At 42.8% G+C, this 18,425-nt stretch overlaps 1 long non-coding RNA gene across 3 annotated transcripts; it reads right to left on the bottom strand.

Moving 5' to 3' along the window:
- Positions 1 to 416: 416 nt before the first annotated feature.
- Positions 417 to 17,895, bottom strand: LOC142829767 (uncharacterized). Of its 3 annotated transcripts, none has more exons than XR_012904517.1 (3): positions 17,600 to 17,895; positions 1,097 to 1,578; positions 417 to 933 (listed from the first exon to the last, which is right to left on the bottom strand). It is a non-coding gene; the product is annotated as an uncharacterized LOC142829767 (long non-coding RNA). The 3 variants fall into 3 exon arrangements; XR_012904516.1 differs by lacking the exon at positions 17,600 to 17,895 and adding an exon at positions 16,066 to 16,152; XR_012904518.1 differs by lacking the exon at positions 17,600 to 17,895 and adding an exon at positions 16,101 to 16,152.
- Between the last annotated feature and the right edge of the window lie 530 nt (positions 17,896 to 18,425).

Raw genomic sequence — 18,425 nt, 5'->3', positions numbered from 1 at the left:
AAAGCCCGATTTAGGTGCTTCCTCACCCGCCTCGACCTCGCCGAGCACATCCCTCCTGTGGTGGCAGCGTGATGTGTGCTGCACAATTTGTGTGAGTGAAAGGGGGAGGCTTTCCTGCCAGCCCGGATGGCTGAGGCTGACCACATGGCTGGCCAGTACGCTCAGCCCCGCACCGCCGCTGTCCGGGAAGCCCAGCGGGGGGCCGTCCAGATCCGGGATGCCCTGCGGGAGAGCTTCAAGGTGGAGGAGGAGGACTGAACTCTCCCTGCATGCCCCACTGGGGCCTTCTTCCACCCTTCCCCCTTTCCCTTTCCCCTCCCTAACCTCCCTTCCTAATGTCAAATAAAGACACCTGTTTTGGCAAAAAAAAACTCTCTTTATTTTACATAACTGGGGTGGGGGGAGGGAGGAGGGAGGATGGGAGAGGAGAGGGGGAAACCTGGGGGGAGGGAGCTGGAAGGGGGTGGAAGGGGAGGAAGGGAAGGGAAAGCTCAGGCTTGGGGGTCTGGCTGGCTCTCCCCTCTCACAACACTGCGGGTGCGGGGGCCTCGGGGCGGAGAACGGGTATGGAGGGTGGGGCAGGAGGGACAGGGGGTGCGGAGGAAGTGGGAGAGGGAGCAGGGGCAGCAGGGGTGGGAGGAGGAGCGAGAGCTGGGGCAGCCACAGGAGCCGGAGCAGGAGGAGGCAGGAACCGGTAGACCAGGGTCTGGAGGTGGCCTCTGAGGCCACGGCCCTGCTCCTCCAGTGCATCCACACTCCGCTGGCGCAGCCGAAGGTCCTCCTGGACCCAGTGCTCCTGGTTGCAGAGCAGCTGCTCCATGAACCAGAGGTGCTGCCGCTGCTAGTCCTCCTCATTCCTGGCACGCCTGCTGGCCCGGACGCGGGTGGCTGTTGCAGGTGGGGTGGTGCGCCCTGCAGTCCCAGGTGCTGCGGCTGTGGTGAAACAAGAGCAGCGGTCAGTTCTCCCTGGGGACAAGGCCCCTGCATGACACCCAGCTGCTGCTCCATGTGGGCAAGGCCCAGGCGCACGATCCCTGAGCTCCCTCTCCCTCTCCCCCCCCCCCCGTACACATAAGGGGAGCATGATGGTACTCACAGGTGGAGGCCTCCCCGGATTCAGACGATACAGGAGGTGTGGTCTGTGGGGTCCTGGGTCCTGGGTCCTGGGCAGGCTCCCAGGAGGCTCCTGGCTCACGGCGTCTGCCGGCTCCTCCTCCTCGGTGTCCAGGACAGGTCCCTCTGTCCCAGGATCGATGACCACCCGGGGAGCATGGACGGCGTGAGCCCCCAGGATGCGGTCCTGGATTGTCCTTCTTCCCTTTCTTAAAGATGGGCACTACATTTGCCTTTTTCCAATCATTCGGGATCTCTCCTGATCTCCACAACTTTTCAAAGATAATGGCCAAAGGCTCCTCAATGACATTTGCCAGTTCCCTCAATGCCCTCAGACGTATTAAATCCAGTTCCATGGTTTTATGAATGTTTAGCTTTTCTAACCTGTTCTTTCCCCACCAAGGGCTGTCAACCTTCATTCCATATTGTGTCACTTAGTGCATTAGTCTGGGAGCTGACCTTGTCCTAGAAGACAGAGGCAAAGAAAGCATTAAGTACTTCAGCTTCCTACATCATCTTTCACTAGGTTACTGCCCTCATCCAGTAGGGACCCCACACGCTCTCTGATCACCCTCTTATTGCTAACATGCCTGTACAATCAAGATATCTTTTTTGTTATCCTTCAAATCCCGTGCGAGTTGCAATTCCAGTTGTGCTTTTCCCTTCCTGATAACTCCCCTGCATTCTCAAGCTATACATTTATACCCCTCTCTAGTCATCTGTCCAAGTTTCCACTTTTTGTAAGCTCCCTTTTTGTGCTGAAGTTCACCAAGGATTTCCCCAGTGAGCCAATCGGGTCTCCTGCCATATTTGCTTCTCTTGCTACACATGGGAATGGTTTCTTTCAGTGCCTTCAATAAGGCTTCTTTAAAATACTTCCAGTTCTCCTGGGCTCCTTTCCCCTTCATGTTAGCATCCCAGGGGATTCTGTCCATCAGGTCTCTGAGGGAGTCGAAGTCTGCTCTTCTGAAGTTCAAGGTGTGTATTTTACTATTCTCCTTTCTTCCTTTGGTCAGGATCCTGAAATCTACCATCTCATGATCACTGCTTCCCAGGTTAACACCCACCTCTACTTCCCCTATTAGCTTCTCCCTGTTTGTGATCAGCAGATCAAGCTGCGTATGGCCCCTGGTCGGTTCCTTCAGCACTTGTACCAAGAAGTTATCCCCAACCTTCTCCAAAAACTTCCTGGATTGTCTGTGTACTGCCATATTGGTCTCCCAACAGATGTCAGGGTGATTAAAGTCCCCCATGAGAACCAGGACCTGCGATCTGGAAACTTCTCTCAGTTGTCCAAAGAAAGCCTCATCTACCTCATCCACTGATTCGGGGGCCTGTAGCAGACACCAACTACAATATCACTGCTCTTGCTTATACCTCTAAACTTGACCCATAGACTCCCAACAAGCTTTTCTCCCTCTATATACTGGAGTTCTGAACAATCATAGTGCTCTCTTACATACAGTGCAACTCCTCCTTTTCTCCCCTGCCTGTTCTTTCTGAACAGTTTATACCCTTCCATGACATCGCTCCAGTCATGTGAGTCATCCCACCAAGTTCCTGAATAAATGGATCATTGGCATGACATACAATTGTTATGTGAGTGTTTCCTATTAGACATTGTGGTTTAGTCAGTTGAAGAAGGTCTGAAGAATAATCTGGTATGATGCATAATCCTCTATCCTCAGTTGACATGCATGCTGAAAGTCTTTATAAAGAAAGAAACAAATTATGCACACAAGCAATTTTTCAAACTTGTGTGTCTTGGCTACATGTTTCTTTCTAAATAGGCCTTGTCACTAGTCTAGATTATTGAGCACTGTAATCGCTTGCACAACATCAAATTTAAATTGAGAAACTGTTGAGAGAGCTGAAATCATCTCATGGCTGTCCCCTGACTCTGTGACCCGGCCCAGTAGTAACCCATTCTCTTACACCAAGACAAAACCCTGTAATACCCCACTAGATATGTTCTCCCAGTTTGACAGGGTGCCCTTACCTATGGTTAGTTGCATGTTATTTTAACTAGTCACCTATCCCAAGGTGAAGCATCACACCTACTTTAATCTGTCAGTGTTCTGCTCCCAAAACTAAAAGTGATAGAGAGGTGATCAATAGAAGCTGGTGCAAACCAGAGATCTCCTAATGCTCTTTCTATAATTACCTTAATTAGCCAAATAATACATACATTGCATTCAGGGAAAGGAGAGAGAGAAACCAATACAGAATCCATAGGGATGTGCATTACTCATACACCATGCCTTATGGAAAAACCTAAAGTCTTGGTCATCATCCTCACCTGTGGTCATCATTTTGGCATCTTACCCCAAGGTATGCAAGCAGGACACAACTTTTAAAATATGTTATGCTGTTGTCCACTGTGATCCATATATATTTATGAAGCGTTTAACCTCTTCCTTATTTTAACTTCCACCCTCCTCACACACAGATTATTCATGGGGTGGTCTGAATTTCATAGGTTGACTCATTATTTCTTTTTTTATCACATCACCTAGTAACAGGTTACCTTAGCTCTCTAACATTTCTCACCAGTTACCAATGGTTATCTTGTGGTGTCTACCAATTTCTCATAGCCATTATTATAGAATCATAGACTCACAGAAAACTAGAACTGGAAGGGACCTCAAGATATCATCAAGTCCAGTCCCCTGCCCACACGGCAGGACCAAGCACCATCTAGACCATCCCTGATAGATGGCTGTCTAACCTGCTCTAAAATATCTCCAGTGATGGAGAGTCCATAACCTCCCTAGATAATTTATTCCAGTGTTTAACCACCCTGACAGTTAGGAAATTTCCTAAAGTCCAACCTAAACCTCCCTCGCTGCGTTTTAAGCCCATTGCTTCTTGTCCTATCCTCCGTTCGAACTAGGGGGCTAGTGTAGACATACCCTTAGAGTTTCTTCCCATATGAAGAAACTCTTCTCTGTTTATTAAAATCTTCATTTTTTAATTCCATTATTCTTATTCTACTGTCCTTCCTTCCTTGCCTTGCTTTCTTCCATTAGAACAATGAATTCAGACCCTCCATAACTTCGTATATCCAAATTGCCTTCTCTCTTCAGAGTTGTAACCACAGAATCAAGTCTAAAATGATTGTCCCTCCTACTTATTTCCTCCACCAGTTAAAGCAATAAGTTGTTCCCATTACATTCCCAGAACTTACTGGACATTTTATATTTTGCTGTACTATTTTTCCAATAGATGTTTGGATAGTTAAAATCCCTCAGGGAGGGAACAGTAGCCAAATCAGAGAATATAGAATCAGCCAGGCAAGAGGTCCATTTAGCTAGGCAGTGCACACACATAGGCTATGTCTAGACTGCAGGCTTCTTTCGAAAGAGGCTCTTTCGAAAGCATCTTTCGAAAGAGCCTCTTTCGAAAGATCGCGTCTAGACTGCAGGCGGATCTTTCTAAAGAGAAATCCGCTTTTTCGAAAGAGAGCACCCAGTGAGTCTGGATGCTCTCTTTCGAAGACGGCCTCTTTACATTGAAGAACGCCTTCTTTCGAAAGAGGAACTTTCGAAGGAAGGCGTTCTTCCTCGTGAAACGAGGTTTACCGCCATCGAAAGAAAAGCCGCGTTCTTTCGAAATAATTTCGAAAGAACGCGGCTTGAGTCTGGACGCAGGGTAAGTTTTTTCGGGAAAAGGCTACTTTTCCTGAAAAAACCCCTGAGTCTGGACACGGCCATAGTGAAGGACAGCCCTCATCTCAAAGATCTTACAGTCTATTTCCCTGTATCTTGTGATTAAGGAGCACAAGTACCAAACTATAACTGCCCCCTTTCATAGGAGCTTAAGGGAAGGAAAGGCACGCTGCAATCCTATGCTGGAGAAGCCAAAAAAACCCTCAAATTAATATTAATATGGGTAATCAAGTATGTCATAAAATCCTCCTGGACAAACACATAAGAAGACACAGTCCTTGCTCTGAAGAGTTTAAAATGTAATTTCAGAGAAGATGCCACCAAGTGAGTATAATAACTGGAGGGAAGTTGTGGGAGGAGGACAAGGACAAGAGAAGTAAGATGCTTCTGATATAAATACAAGTGTTTCTAATGAATATAAATACTTAGCAGCAGCCCTCAGTGGTTTTCAGTTTAACCGTTGTCAGATGGTGATTTCTTGTAGGCTTCATGGTAGAAAAGGATATTGAAGAATTAGCTGAAGGGTGACAAGAGAATAGATTTAGTACACATATGAGGAGGAGGATGCTGGAGGTGGGACGAGGTGATGTCTTTCTTTCTTAAGAAAGGAATAGGCAAGCTCTGGAGAGTTAATGTTGATAGGCTTGGCAAAAGTGTGCTTTAAGAAAATGAGAAGATACTTGATTCACCAATGAGGGGAGGCAATTCCATTTTAGAGGCAACACATGTTCAGATGCCACAGTGAGGGACACAATACCACACACAGAGGCCAAGGAAGACTGGGTATCAAGGTACAAGAAAAGGAGAGAAGGCTGGAAAGGGAGAGGTTTGTCATGTTTATTTGATACAGTTGTAAATTTGATGCAGAAATAAATCCACAACTAAAATCCACTTTTCTGGGAGTCAGAGGCTAAATAAACTACCAGCCCTACTATTTCTCACATGAGAGACATATTCCAACATGGGCTCACATAAATATTAGTTACTGGATCTGTATTGCCCTCGTGTAAGTCACATCTTGTGAAATTCCCTCCAGTTTCCGTTTGGTGGCAGTACATGTTAAGAACAATCCTTTCTTTATCAGAAGGAACCATTATTATTCATTACATTTTACACTAAACTTTGTTCCTATCAAATGTGTCTGATGCAGGAACCAATTATTGATATAAACTCATAAACCTTAAAAAATGAAAGCCTAATTTTAAAACACTCTAATATGTAAACATAAATGGAATCTGCTTAGGGAGAAAAAAGTCTGTGAGAATTTGTTCATTAAAATATCTTTTCATTTGTATTTTTCAGATTTAATAAAAACAATCCCACTCAGTTTTCTTCCCATGTTCCTTCTAACAGGTTGAGACATTTTCATGAGAATTATGGTTATCATAAAATAATATGTTTCTATTGTTGTTTACTTTTTATGCAAAATTAAAATAATTTTCAACAATCTGTACCCCAGAGAGAAATTCCACCTGTATGGAAAAAAATGTTGGACAGGTTTCCTCAAGGGACTCACCATTGTCTTTGGTAACAGGCATATGTAACCACTCTCTTACTGAGCAAACTCTACCACATAGTAAATGAACATTTTATCTGGTACAGTTTAGAGAGACGCACAATATCCTGTTTTTAATGCAATACAGGTGGTAGCAGATCAAGTTACCAAGTCTCATTAAATCATATATATATATATATATATATATATATATATATATATATATATATATATATATATATACTCATGAAACCAATTTTCTATTTTGTCTGCATTTGTAAACTAGGTTAAATTGTTAATACCAAGACATGGGTAGTGAAAGGAATCAGTTATGGTGCTCATAGGAGTTTTCATTCTCACTAATCTCTATTTTGATCCAAGCAATATTTCATTTGATTGTTTATTTTCATTAAGATGTTTTTTGAACTAGTTTATTGAGCAATGGTACATTTTGGAAAGTGTTTCTGGCTATGGACAAATACCATCTGTATTAAAGTAAACTTGGAATTATTTGTATATAAAAAAGATCATTAGTACAAACTAAAAACAGAATGGGCCTCAGAATGGATCTAGAGAGGGAACCAATAATCCTAACTGCAGAGTATAAAGGGAAGAAAGGTATAGAGTTTTTTGAGACATGTACAGCAAGCAGGCTTAACTAAACAATATGCAGTTAGATTGTTTTAAATGTAAACTATTGTGTGTGGATTACTGTGAACTTTATTATTGTGTAAGCTATTGGGGGGGTCTAGTATTGTGAATTATTGTGTGTGTATATATATCTATAATAAGAATATTAGATTGGCAGTTCCAACCTTATTCTTCATATTTGAGGCAATTACATCCATATTTAATCAACTAACTAAGCAGCTTCAATTTCAGATTACCCACAACTGTCACTGAACTTTTCTCTTTTAGGGAGTCTGGAAAATGAGACCCAGAGATATTAAGTGACTTGCTATTTCACACAGTGAGCCAGCAATGTGAAAAAATACATACTTTTGGTGCCAGTCCTGCATTCACATTCACAGGATTTATGCCTACTGTGTGGTTTTTGCTTGTCACTGTGTCTTGATTATATAGGAATGAGACATTGGTCCAGCCCTACACTATTCATTAGAATGGTTTCAGGTCATATTTTCTCTCCAGTTTTGTCCCTAATCAAAGTAAAATAAATTGACTACCCTTGAAAAAGCTTGTATTTTCTGAAATAGCTGTGCTACCTCTGTATTACAGCATTATTTAAATATCCCTTTCCCCTAGGATTCTGCAAATTGGAGCTATCTGCACATTTTTAATGAAAACATCAACAAAAAAGGGAGGAAAGGGAAGGTTACTCTCCCACTCCATCCCCATCTTCCAACTTTTCATTTTCTTATGTAAATTACATTAGCTGTGGGAAGTCTTTTAAGGATGACTAGTATATATAGTTAAAAGGAGCTAAACAATAAAGCATGCATAGAGTTAGTGAGCTATTTTCAAAATGTTATGTTTTATTTATAAAATACTTTGTGTCTTAAAGTCAAAAGACCTGCCTATTGTTATAGACACAGGGAATTCATTCAAACTCTCTTAGCTACTTTTGAGCAAGAGACAAGTTGGCCTAATTTTTATGTACACTAATGCCTTGTCTTCACTAAGTAAAAGGTGTGTTCTTAGCTCAAATTAGTGAACACCTGGTCACTAATACAAGATACAATCCCGGTGAGGACTAGGCAGATCTTAGTTTTGACATGAGTTAGTAAGTTGAGATAAGTCCAAGGCTCCCCCATAGACTTTCACTCAACCTGCTAACTTGTGTGAAAACTACAGGCTAGTTGCCTTGTCTTGCTCTAGGATTTTACCTGCGTTAGTTACCATGTGTCATTAACATGGACTAAGAACATGCCCTTTTTCTTTTCATGACACATCCTTGGGCTCTTTTATACCTTAGCAGCCCTGAAAAGGTTTCTTTAGGTAATTTACATCCATTTTATGACCCCTTCAAATTGTCAAGACTGTGTAAAGGGGCCTCAGGGTAAATGAAAATAAGGCCAGAGGCCCCAATCCTGTGAATGAACAGGACTGTGCATGTCAATAAACTTAAACATATGCCTGAGTGTCAGTGCCATAGCAAAGGGGGGGGGGGGGGGGCACCAATTTAGCTGCCAAAAGTTATGTTGTTAACTTTTTTATGATTATTTCCTATTTTGTATATATTCCAACAGTCAACTGTGAAAAAGTTTCAGTGAAACCTTCAAAAAGTAAATAGGGTGATAGTTATGTTATGCTGAAAGCATTGAGGTTATACTACATGGCTAGGTCTACACTGGCCCCTTTTCCGAAAGGGGCATGCTAATTTTCCAGGTTGTAATAGGGAAATCCGCGGGGGATTTAAATATCCCCCGCGGCATTTAAATAAAAATGTCCGCCGCTTTTTTCCGGCTTGTAGAAAAGCCAGAAAAGAGCGTCTACACTGGCCCCGATCCTCTGGAAAAAAGCCCTTTTCCGGAGGATCTCTTATTCCTTCAAAGTAGAAATAAGAGATCCTCCGGAAAAGAGCTTTTTTCCGGAGGATCGGGGCCAGTGTACACGCTCTTTTCCAGCTTTTCTACAAGCCGGAAAAAAGCGGCGGATATTTTTATTTAAATGCCGCGGGGGATATTTAAATCCCCCGCGGATTTCCCTATTACGACCTGGAAAATTAGCATGCCCCTTTCGGAAAAGGGGCCAGTGTAGACGTAGCCCATGTGTTTTAGCATGAATGGTGGCAGGAATACACTCTACCCAATCACCTCAATTTGCACGCATTTGGGCGTATCGAAGTAGGAAAAAAAATATTGGGAGGGCGCAAATTTTGCGTTTGCCCGCGGGCACATAATACCCTCGCTATGCCACTACTGAGTGTTTGCATCATTGGGCCCCCAAGTGTCTTTAATTAACATATTTCTTCATCGGGTGCTACAGGACATGCCTACTCTGTGCCTGGGAGTAAGCCTGCCAAACAGTACAGATGTAACTGAGGGTGTCTACACTACAGCACTAATTCGAACTAACTTAATTCGAATTAGTTAATTCGAACTAAGCTAATTCGAACTAGTGCATCTAGACCTAAAAACTAGTTCGAATTAGCATTTTGCTAATTCGAACTAGCATGTCCACATTGAGTGGACCCTGAACCGAGGTTAAGGATGGCCAGAAGCAGTGCCGGCAGGGCATCAGATGAGGACTTAGAGTATGGAGCTGCTGTCTCAGGCTAGCCGAGGGCTATACTTAAAGGGACCCGACCCCCACCCCGGACAGACAGTTCTCAGAGGTTCCCCGTTTGCAAAGCAGTCCTGGTTTGGAGTGCCCACACTCGGCACATCACAGCACTTGGCCATCAGCCCGGCTGCACTTGCTGCAGGCTTCCATCCGGGGGGCGGGTCAATCGGGGGGCTGCAGGAGAGCTTCCACCCCAAGGAGCCTGCAGAGCCACCCCAGTCCTCCCCATCGGGGGCTCGTACGCCAGTCCTCCCTCACCTACTTCCACTTACCCCTCTCTAGCCCCCCCTTCCTGATGTACAAAATAAAGGACATGTGTGTTCAAAAATAGAAACTCTCTTTATTGAACAAAACTCGGGGAAACTGGAAAAAGGAGGTGGGAGAGGGGAAGAGAGAGGATGGGAGAGGGGAGGGCAACTAAAATGATCAGGGGTTTGGAACAGGTCCCATATGAAAAAAGGCTAAAGAGACTGGGACTTTTCAGCTTAGAAAAGAGGAGACTGAGGGGGGATATGATTGAGGTCTCTAAAAGCACGAGTGGTGTGGAGAGGGTGCATAAAGAAAAATTCTTCATTAGTTCCCATAATAGAAGGACTGGAGGACACCAAATGAAATGAATGGGTAGCAGGCTTCAAACTAATAACAGAAAGTTCTTTTTCACAAAGCAAATAGTCAACCTGTGGAACTCCTTGCTGCAGGAGGTTAGAACTATAACAGAGTTTAAAGAGAAGTTAGATATATTCATGGAGGTTGGGTCCATGGAGTGTTATTAGCCAGGGGGTAGAAATGGTGTCCCTGGCCTCTGTTTGTGGAAGGCTGGAGATAGATGGCACGAGACAAATGGCTTGGTAATTGTCTTCAGTCCATCCCCTCCAGGGTCCCTAGTGTTGGCCGCTGTCAGCAGACAGGTTACTGGGGGTATGTCTACACTACCCCGCTAGTTCGAACTAGCGGGGTAATGTATGCATACCGCACTTGCTAATGAAGCCCGGGATTTGAATTTCCCGGGCTTCATTAGCATAAGCGGGGAGCCGCCATTTTTAAATCCCCGCTGCTTCGAACCCCGTGTAGCGCGGCTACACGGGGCTCGAACTAGGTAGTTCGGACTAGGGTGCCTATTCCGAACTACCGGTACACCTCGTTTCACGAGGAGTACCGGTAGTTCGGAATAGGACCCTAGTCCGAACTACCTAGTTCGAGCCCCGTGTAGCCGCGCTACACGGGGTTCGAAGCAGCGGGGATTTAAAAATGGCGGCTCCCCGCTTATGCTAATGAAGCCCGGGAAATTCAAATCCCGGGCTTCATTAGCAAGTGCGGTATGCATACATTACCCCGCTAGTTCGAACTAGCGGGGTAGTGTAGACATACCCTGGGCTAGATGGACCTTTGGTCTGACCCAGTATGGCCATTCTAAGCTCTGGGCTCAGGGCGGGGGTCTCACTGGACCACCCTGATTTTCATGCAAACCTGCTCCTGGGTGGCCAGGCTGGCAGCTCTCCTGCCCTAGACGGCCACTTTCCTGTGCCTAGTGCTGAGGTCGTGGATGAGGTCCACGATCTCCGCACTAGACCAGGTGGGCGCCCGCCTCTTGCGACCTGGGCAGGCTCCCGGGAGCCGCCAGCCTGGTCCCGGGAAGAGGGGGAGGGCTGGGAGGCAGCGGGTGGCTGGTTCGTGCCATGCCAGGTGCAGGGTCTGCTGGCTGGGTGCTGGCAGGCTTGCACCTGGCACGGGCACCGTAGCCAGACAGTGCCCCTTTAAGCGCTCCGGGGCCGGGAGCGGGGCAGACGAGTTTCCCTGGTGGTGCCCAGAGTGGCCACCAGGGAAAGCTGGGGAGGGCTAGCCTCCCACTAGTTCGAATTAAGTGGCTACACAGCCCTTAATTCGAACTACTTAATTCGAACTAGGCATTAGTCCTCGTAGAATGAGGTTTACCTGGTTTGAATTAAGTGCTCCGCTAGTTCGAATTAAGTTCGAACTAGCAGTTTGCCTGTGTAGTGCCTATCAAAGTTAATTTGAACTAACGTCTGTTAGTTCGAATTAACTTTGTAGTGTAGACATACCCTGAGATTGTAGATCAGGTTCACCGCCCAGCCTTTAGAATCTGAGCTCTAGCTCAAGCCACAGCATCAACACATCTATACAGCTATTTTTAGAGAACTAGTACAGGCCCAGCCTACATGAGTCTGTGGACCTGGTCTTTGTGGGAGGACCACCCCCAGATATAGGGCAGATATGCCTCCAGAGGCAACAGGTTTTATCCTCAGAGGATATTTGCTGAGAGGAGATACATATGTTTCCAAGAAATCAGTGTATTCTTACTCACTGGTGTGTACTCCCTGGAATCAACACTGCTCTCAAGTAGCTACGTTTAATACATACCACCCAAAATGAAATCATACATTTCTGTGAGAGGCTAACAAATGCCATTCTTCTTCCAAGTCCTGCTACTTTCCAAAAATCACATCAGATGCACACATCTAACATGGCAGTGATGAAAGAAAAGGAAAATCGGCCTATGTGAGAAAGTCAAACTAAGATACACAACGCTAACTATGTAAATAGTGTAGCTGGAGTTGATGTATCTTAGCTTGACTACAGGAGGTCGATGGAAGAAGTTCTCCTGTCGACTTTCCTTACTCCTTGCAACTCGGTGGAGTACCGGAGTCAATGGAGGGGAAGGAGGAATCAGCAGTCAATTTAGAATGTCTTTACTAAACCCACTAAATTGACCTCCAAGAGATCGATTTCTGCAGTGTCCATCTCCCAGTAAGTAGAAACAAGCCCTTATTAGTTTGACAAAATTGTGAGTTTAGTTCTTTTCACCAGTATTCACATTTTCCTTCCTGAGACTAGTGTATCAGGAGCATATTTCATAAGCACAACATATTCCATGTGGCTGTGAGCTCTTTCATTGCATATTCAGCAGAAAACTGTCTGCTTACTTGCAATTTTATACATCTTCCAAAGAGCTCTAAATGCAAAATGCAGCACTCAGGGACATTCCATGGATTTGCAACACCTTTTAGTGTACTTTGCATTTAAAAAAACAGTGAATGGATTATACGCATGCAGTTTTTTCATCAGTGACAGATAAGACATGGCTCCTATTATTATACATCAATTATACTTATTGATCCAAGTATAATGCAGTCTCCTCTGGAAAAAAAAAATCACAAATCCACATTAGAAAATGAAAAGTCCAGCCATGTAAAGCTTAGCCCGCAGCCACAAAACTTTGGGCTTCAATCTCTGCAGAGCTCAGCTAGTCAGTATTCGGATGAGAAACTTCCAAGAAAATCCCCTGTGCTGTGATTTAGTAGGTGTTACTCTTCCCTCTGAATAAGTATAGAGCCAGACTCTCATTATGCTGTTTGGGACACTGTATTACTTTTACTGCCATTTGTTGAGCGAGAAGCTCAGTTACCATGGTTAGGGATGTGTAAATACCTAAGATAGGTAGAGATGGAAAACAGAGTCTTTTATGCATTATTCTGGGCTAGAGGCCCCTCCCCCAGTTTTTATTTGTTCATAAGGTGGAGCATCAGTGTTAGAGCTGGCCACATCCACACAGATGTTAGTACAGAGCCATGGGCCAGACCTGAGCTGTTTGTAAAGGCAGTTGCTAGCACTGTTTTATGTGACAACTACCTGCGTCAGCAAAAAGCCTGGAACAATTGCCCAGAAAGGTCATCAGAGCAGCTCCATGTATTTTGGTCAGGAGTTAATTCCAAGACCCACTGTTCTAAGAGGCCCCATTGCCAACAGATAACTGGAGCTGATGGAATAATTTCCAGCTTGGATAGACATACCCACAGTAGCGTTGATTAAACTTGCACATTAAAGTAGAACTGTAGCCACAGTGGTATGAACAAAGGGATGGGCTAGCCACCCCACGTACATGCGTAGGGTTTATAATGGGAAAGAAGAAGATTGCAGCATGTCCAGGTTTCCCACTGACTCAAGTATATGTATCTGAACTGCTAGGATAAATATTGAAGGGCACCATGCTGACAAACTTTATGGTCCGAAAGGGGAAAGGGGCCCCTGTTGCTGTCCTTGCATTGTGGTTGTGTTTAGCTGGGTAGAGTCACAGTGGAGGGGTCTTCTTAGGACCTAACACAGCACCAGCCATAAAAGAGGGCAGTGATCTGGTCTCCCTATTTTAATATACATGCATGCAATTTTAATTGCAGACATTAATTAGGTTTGCTTTGTTTATGGATGAATCCACTTTTTGTAATGCATGCATAGATATTGACTTTTTCAAACTGCCTCTAAGTTAGGTTCTCATACATTAACTGATTTCTGGTGCTACAGCAACACATGAGTCTTGAGAAGAAGAGAATTTTCATCTTCATTAGTCCCTGCCCTCCACAAATACCATATATTTCTGCGGTGCTTTACAAATAATGATACAGTACAAGCTTTCTTATTCAGCATTCATGGGAAGTGGGGGTTGTTTAATCAAATGAGCTGATTATTCAACCATTATACTGATAGTTCATGATTTTTTCACTGTACACTAACTATAGTTGAAAAATGGGTTAGATAATATCAAATAATAGTAGTATATGCAGAAGCACAACACAAAAAAGCTTTACTGCTGCAAGTTTACAAACTTAACTTCTGCAAGCACCGGAAAATGTTGAAAAGTTATGCCAGCCAGCTATCGGAATTTTTCTGGTTAACTGAAAGAGTAAGTGTATTGCCATCTATTAAAAATGCCAATTAACTGAATTTTCTGGATATTAAAATGCCAGATAACACAGATTGTACTGTATTATTGACTTTATAAAATGTTTTGAGAAACTTCTATACAAGAAATGATATTCCCTAGAGCTACGTCTAGACTGCAAGCCTCTTTCAAAAGATGCTTTTTCAAAAATATCTTTCGAAAAAGCCTCTTTCAAAATAGAGCATCTAGACTACAACCAATACTTTCAAAAAAGCAAGCCACTTTTTGAAAGAGAACACCCAAGCAGTCTGGATGCTCTCTTTGGAAAAAGCACAGTTTGCATTACATAGCACCTTTTTTCGAAAGAGCACTTTTGAAAAAAGGCATTATTCCTCATAAAACAAGGTTTTCCGCGTTCGAAAAAACTGCGGCGTTCTTTTGATTTGCTTTTGAAAGAACGTGGCAGCAGTCTAGATGCAGGGGAAATTTTTTCAAAAAAAGGCCACTTTTTTCTAAAAAACCCTGTAGTCTAGACACACCCTCGCTGATTGCAAAAAAGATCCCCTTGTAAATACTACATTTCATGTGAAACGTACTTCAGGTTGACTCCTCCTGTTGATTCAGGTAGGAGCGCCACATACAAAGATCACTTTTTGATGTAAACAATCACATCTTAAACATGGAAAAGTACTTTGTTGCTGCCCAATGAGCCTTTTAGTGATGTTGATCAAAGTACATTCAGCTTCTGTATTAATTTTTTATGTAACAAGTATTTAATTCTGTAATAGCCACAGCCAGGTTGTATTACTGTCTCTATACACACCGGCTTTTCATGACGATAATTGTGGAACCATTCATTTTAACCAATAGAAGTGAGTTATGCAAAAAGGGGAGAGCAGGCAGGAGGATTTGCTTCTGATAACACAGCCCCACCACCCAGAGGAGAGGGAGGAAAAAGAAAAATGAGGAAAGAAGAGGAAAAGAGAGTGACAGGGGATGAGGGGAGGAAAAAGAGATCTAACTCTGAATCAACAGTCCTAGCACACTCCTCCACATATATACACAAACACACCAAGGGAAAAAAGAAATGAGGGGAAAGATAGGCCAACGAAAACAACAGGAAGGAACTTATCTTCTGATAACCAAAATCTCATCACTTACGCACAATGTCACAGAGCTGTGCACACTCTTTACAGAAAACCTGTCTGAACTGATCCTCGGGTTCAAGTGAGTTCATGAACATCAGCCAATGCTAATGAAAGCTTGGCAAACAAGAATTCAGGATATGCACATAGCTGTGAAGCTGGCAAGCTTACTGTTGTAGATCTCCCCAACACATAACTCCTCGAAACAATAAAATCTACTACATTCACTGCCACAACCACTACCCAATGAAAACTAAAGAAGAGCAGGAGTTAAGGAAGGGACAATTATGGGGGATGAAACCTTTAAAGGCTGAAGGCAATTAAATTTGAACCTTGAAGTAAAACCTGCAGAAGTTGATTTGACTCCATTTTCTGGGACACAAATTGTAGTGTTCTGCAGTCCAAACACACTATGACTAACATCATGCCACAGTATGCCACTTCTGGGGCAGCAGAGAAGGATAGGAAGGGAGAAGGAGAAGCGAAGAAAAGAAGAAAAGAAAGTATAGTGGATAGGAGGGAGCTGGGTTCCCCTTCCACCAATCTGTAAATTTTTCACTAGCACAAACCAATTTTATACAATATCCCTGGCATTCCCACTAACTGCTTGCAGGTGGCAAAGGAGAATCCAACAATCCACGTAGAAACAATTTTACCCAGACTCCTGTACAATATTAACCACTTGAGACTGAGCGGCACAACACGCAGTATGTGGGAAAACCGCACCTGCAACACCTCCACCATTTGCTATGCACACTCACACAGAGGCTGCAACAGAGGACTGGATTAGTGAAAGGGAAAGTAATGTCTGAATCTCCTGTGGAAAAGAAATTGCCTGTAATGTTCTCAAGTTTTAAATGACTTCTGCAACGTGCAAAGTAAAGCTAAGCAGAAGGGAAAGCCTTCAAAAAAGTTAAATTGTATGGGTATTTGTTTAATGATTCACTAAGTTGAATGTTGCCTTATGAGGTTCCCCCCCAAATGTTTATGGACTGACAGAATTATAGTGCCATTTGGATACTATTGTCTGAGAGTTTAGAAAAAGCAACAGGAGTCAAGAAGATATATTTATCTTTACAATTAATTCCAAGGCTCCATTGCAATAATATTATGTTGTGGGGACCGAAATATGTACACAACAGTGTTACTAAATAGCAAATCGCTTCTTTTAAAATAAATAGTTTAAAATCTTATTGTGGAGGCGCCTAAATGGGTAGGCATACCAAGAATTGAGATTATTTGACATATTTGTGCAAGTTTAGTGCTGTATAGAGCAGAGGAGTGAATACAATACATAGCTGTGAACACTAGAGGTCACTTAGAAAAGAATAATAAAATGATGCAGAGTACTTTGTCAGTCTGAGTGAATACAAATCCTGGTTAATCCTACTAATTGCTTTTTAAGAATATAACAATTTGTCTCTTTATTTACTATATGTATTTCTACGATAGCTCTAGGTTAGTTAGAAGCACGATATAATGCTTTGTGTCTGACTAATGAAGAAATAAGACTAAGTTGAAACATATGGTTAAAAATATCTCAGCTCTTTTTTTGGTTCACAAGTATAAAGTAAAAACAGAACCTTTTAGGAAATAGACAAATGAAATAATAAACTTCTAAGAAAGTTTCAAAGCTGCTTTTAGTTTTATCTTGAGTTTGTTTTGCATTTCTTGGAGTAAACACAGAATTTTTTTGTCATGACCACAGATTTACTTATCAGGTCACCTGGACCCTTTGAGCAAAGGGGCCATATTTGGCTTTCTGTTATGGACTGTTGCAGAAATCTAACATTTGCATATAAACAAAACTAATTTTTTAGTTTCATGAAGCATTTTGATAATGATCCATATTTTGATGGGTTTGATTATTATTTAGTAAGAGGTGTATACAGTGGCTGCAAACAGGCTCCAAAAGGTTGGACAAGCCAAAACCAATTCACTTTCACGTGTTTTCTTCTTCCAAAAAGTCATAATGCTGAAGGCAACCTGAAATATAAAACTAATCCTTTGTGATCTTTACCCTTACTGTAACATCTTTATCCATCTGTTATATCATTAACAACAGCTGATCATAACACCATGCTCAGTGAATGTACTTCAAAATAATCCTAGCAGCCAGTGGAAATTACAATGTATGCATTTCAGTCTAACCAGTTTTGTTTGTTATTTCAGTGACGTGATTCCTGTTTAGAGCAATCAAACCATCACATTACACAGTATAAATCAATAAGGTGATAATGTAGTTGTTTACTGTACTTACAGACTTGCCTGTGACCATGACTAGGACATGCCATTTCCTAGTATGGAAAGCAATTCATATTTATTTCTCCTTGGAGCATGGCTGATGTAACCATCAGGTACAAGCCAATCCCACCATGCTGCAAAATATATATTTATAAAAGATACATCTGGTGCATATTTATAGTGTACAGAATAAGGACTTGTTTCAATTACGCACATGGATTTGCTCTTTGAAGATAAAAAGTAGGTGTTACCTCATGCCCATATAAATCCAGTAGTAAAATGTGCCCAGACCAAAACCTTTCCTACATGCTGTTACTTGTACATGCATATTTTAGACACAGTTCTATTCTGAGATAGATTGACATATGTTTCCATATATCTTGGAAAATCCACTGTTGCACTGTTCTCAAAAGAACAGCAGCCTGTTTTACAAAATACATACAACTGCTCACCTCAGATCAGTGTTGAGCTGCCAGAGGGCAAAATAGGGAATATATGCACTTTGAAGACATTTAGGTGAGTTTCACCATATGTCAAATATCTAAGTTTAAGAGAAAAGTAACAACAGCAATAAAAATCAGGACTCTAAAATGTCTGAAATGATGGTCCATATTACTCATCCAATATGGAAGTTAGTAACTCAAGGCCCTATGTTCCACTCTGCTGTGAGGCAAACAGGGAAGCAGTGAATGGTAAGTAGGCAAAAGAGAGAGGAGGGAGGGAAGGTTCAGAGGAATGAACCTTCACACCGTGTATTCCTTCCCTGTTCAGAAGACAGTGGAGGTCCTTCCATGACAACTTCACAGACTTGAGATTTCATGGTCCTTGGAAGGCACATGACA

The sequence above is a fragment of the Pelodiscus sinensis genome, chromosome 6 (genome assembly GCF_049634645.1).
Source record: "Pelodiscus sinensis isolate JC-2024 chromosome 6, ASM4963464v1, whole genome shotgun sequence".
NCBI lineage: Eukaryota > Metazoa > Chordata > Testudines > Trionychidae > Pelodiscus > Pelodiscus sinensis.
Note: the sequence above shows the minus strand (reverse complement) of the source record. Positions and strands in the feature narration are given on the sequence as shown.